This window comes from Mauremys mutica, chromosome 21, assembly GCF_020497125.1.
Source record: "Mauremys mutica isolate MM-2020 ecotype Southern chromosome 21, ASM2049712v1, whole genome shotgun sequence".
NCBI lineage: Eukaryota > Metazoa > Chordata > Testudines > Geoemydidae > Mauremys > Mauremys mutica.
Genome location: NC_059092.1, coordinates 23,150,896 through 23,153,847, shown reverse-complemented (window position 1 = coordinate 23,153,847; position 2,952 = coordinate 23,150,896).

Below are 2,952 nucleotides of genomic sequence, written 5' to 3'. Positions count from 1 at the left end.
TGTGCTTCAGCAGAGAACTAAGCAGGGGTGTAGAGAGTTACACAGAACATTGTCTGAGCATCTCCCACTCCCCATTACATGTGCAAGAGGGCAGGCAACTCCCCTATCAAATACCCTTTAGCCAAATGGAAAAGTGCCCTGGGCTAGGAGTTCAGATCTCACCTGTATAGAGTGTTACATTTCCAGGCACTTCACAGCCTTGGGATTGTCCAAGGCTTCATACCGCAGTCCTGGAAGGCACCTACACTACATATCTCTGAAGCTTACTGAGCTGAGATTCAAGTGCACAGGCCATTGACTTAGCATCTAGTCATGCCCTAAGCCAGGGTTCTCAAACTGGGGGTCATGACCCCCTCAGGGGGTCACAAGGTTATTACATGGGGGTCATGAGCTGTCAGCCTCCACCCCAAACCCCACTTTGTCTCCAGCATTTATAATAGTGTTAAATTTTAAAAAAAGTGTTTTTAAATTATAAGGGGGAGTCACATTCAGAGGCTTGCTGTGTGAAAGGGGTCACCAATGCAGAAGTTTGAGAACCACTGCCCTAAGCCCTTCAGTTACAAGACCAGGACAGTGATAGTGATGATGAAATGCTAAGGGAAATTAGAGAGGCTATCAAAATTAAGAACCCAATAATAGTGGGGGATTTCAATTATCCCCATATTGACTGGGAACATTTCACTTCAGGACGAAATGCAGAGATAAAATTACTCGCTACTTTAAATGACTGCTTCATGGAGCAGCTGGTACAGGAACCCACAAGGGGAGAGGCGACTCTAGATTTAATCCTGAGTGGAGCGCAGGAGCTGGTCCAAGAGGTAACTATATCAGGACCGCTTGGAAATAGTGACCATAATACAATAGCATTCAACATCCCTGTGGTGGGAAGAACACCTCAACAGCCCAATGCTGTGGCATTTAATTTCAAAAGGGGGAACTATACAAAAATGAGGGGGTTAGTTAAACAAAAGTTAAAAGGTACAGTGACTAAAGTGAAATCCCTGCAAGTTGCGTGGGCCCTTTTTAAAGACACCATAATAGAGGCCCAACTTCAATGTATACCGCAAATTAAGAAACACAGTAAAAGAACTAAAAAAGAGCCACCGTGGCTTAACAACCATGTAAAAGAAGCAGTGAGAGATAAAGACTTCCTTTAAAAAGTGGAAGTCAAATCCTAGTGAGGCAAATAGAAAGGAGCACAAACACTGCCAACTTAAGTGCAAGAGTGTAATAAGAAAAGCCAAAGAGGAGTTTGAAGAACGGCTAGCCAAAAACTCCAAAGGTAATAACAAAATGTTTTTTAAGTACATCAGAAGCAGGAAGCCTGTTAAACAACCAGTGGGGCCCCTTGACGATCGAAATACAAAAGGAGCGCTTAAAGATGATAAAGTCATTGCAGAGAAACGAAATGGATTCTTTGCTTCAGTCTTCACGGCTGAGGATGTTAGGGAGATTCCCAAACCTGAGCCAGCTTTTGTAGGTGACAAATCTGAGGAACTGTCACAGATTGAAGTATCACTAGAGGAGGTTTTGGAATTAATTGATAAACTCAACATTAACAAGTCACCGGGACCAGATGGCATTCACCCAAGAGTTCTGAAAGAACTCAAATGTGAAGTTGCGGAACTATTAACTAAGGTTTGTAACCTGTCCTTTAAATCGACTTTGGTATCCAATGACTGGAAATTAGCTAATGTAACGCCAATATTTAAAAAGGGCTCTAGAGGTGATCCCGGCAATTACAGACCGGTAAGTCTAACGTTGATACCGGGCAAATTAGTCGAAACAATAGTTAAAAATAAAATTGTCAGACACATAGAAAAACACAAACTGTTGAGCAATAGTCAACATGGTTTCTGTAAAGGGAAATCGTGTCTTACTAATCTATTAGAGTTCTTTGAAGGGGTCAACAAACATGTGGACAAGGGGGATCCAGTGGACATAGTGTACTTAGATTTCCAGAAAGCCTTTGACAAGGTCCCTCACCAAAGGCCTTACGTAAATTAAGCTGTCATGGGATAAAAGGGAAGGTCCTTTCATGGATTGAGAACTGGTTAAAAGACAGGGAACAAAGGGTAGGAATAAATAGTAAATTCTCAGAATGGAGAGGGGTAACTAGTGGTGTTCCCCAAGGGTCAGTCCTTGGACCAATCCTATTCAATTTATTCATAAATGATCTGGAGAAAGGGGTAAACAGTGAGGTGGCAAAGTTTGCAGATGATACTAAACTGCTCAAGATAGTTAAGACCAAAGCAGATTGTGAAGAACTTCAAAAAGATCTTACAAAACTAAGTGATTGGGCAACAAAATGGCAAATGCAATTTAATGTGGATAAATATAAAGTAATGCACATTGGAAAAAAATAACCTCAACTATACATACAATATGATGGAGGCAAATTTAGCTACAACAAGTAAGGAAAAAAATCTTGGAGTCATCGTGGATAGTTCTCTGAAGATGTCCACGCAGTGTGCAGAGGCGGTCAAAAAAGCAAACAGGATGTTAGGAATCATTAAAAAGGGGATAGAGAATAAGACTGAGAATATATTATTGCCCTTATGTAAATCCATGGTACATCCACATCTCGAATACTGTGTACAGATGTGGTCTCCTCACCTCAAAAAAGATATTCTAGCACTAGAAAAGGTTCAGAAAAGGGCAACTAAAATGATTAGGGGTTTAGAGAGGGTCCCATATGAAGAAAGATTCTTTAATCTTTAGCCTCAAGGCTAGGACTCTTCAGCTTGGAAAAGAGGAGACTAAGGGGGGATATGATAGAGGTATATAAATCATGAGTGATGTTGAGAAAGTGGATAAGGAAAAGTTATTTACTTATTCCCATAATACAAGAACTAGGGGTCACCAAATGAAATTAATAGGCAGCAGGTTTAAAGCAAATAAAAGGAAGTTCTTCACGCAGAGCACAGTCAACTTGTGGAACTCCTTACCTGA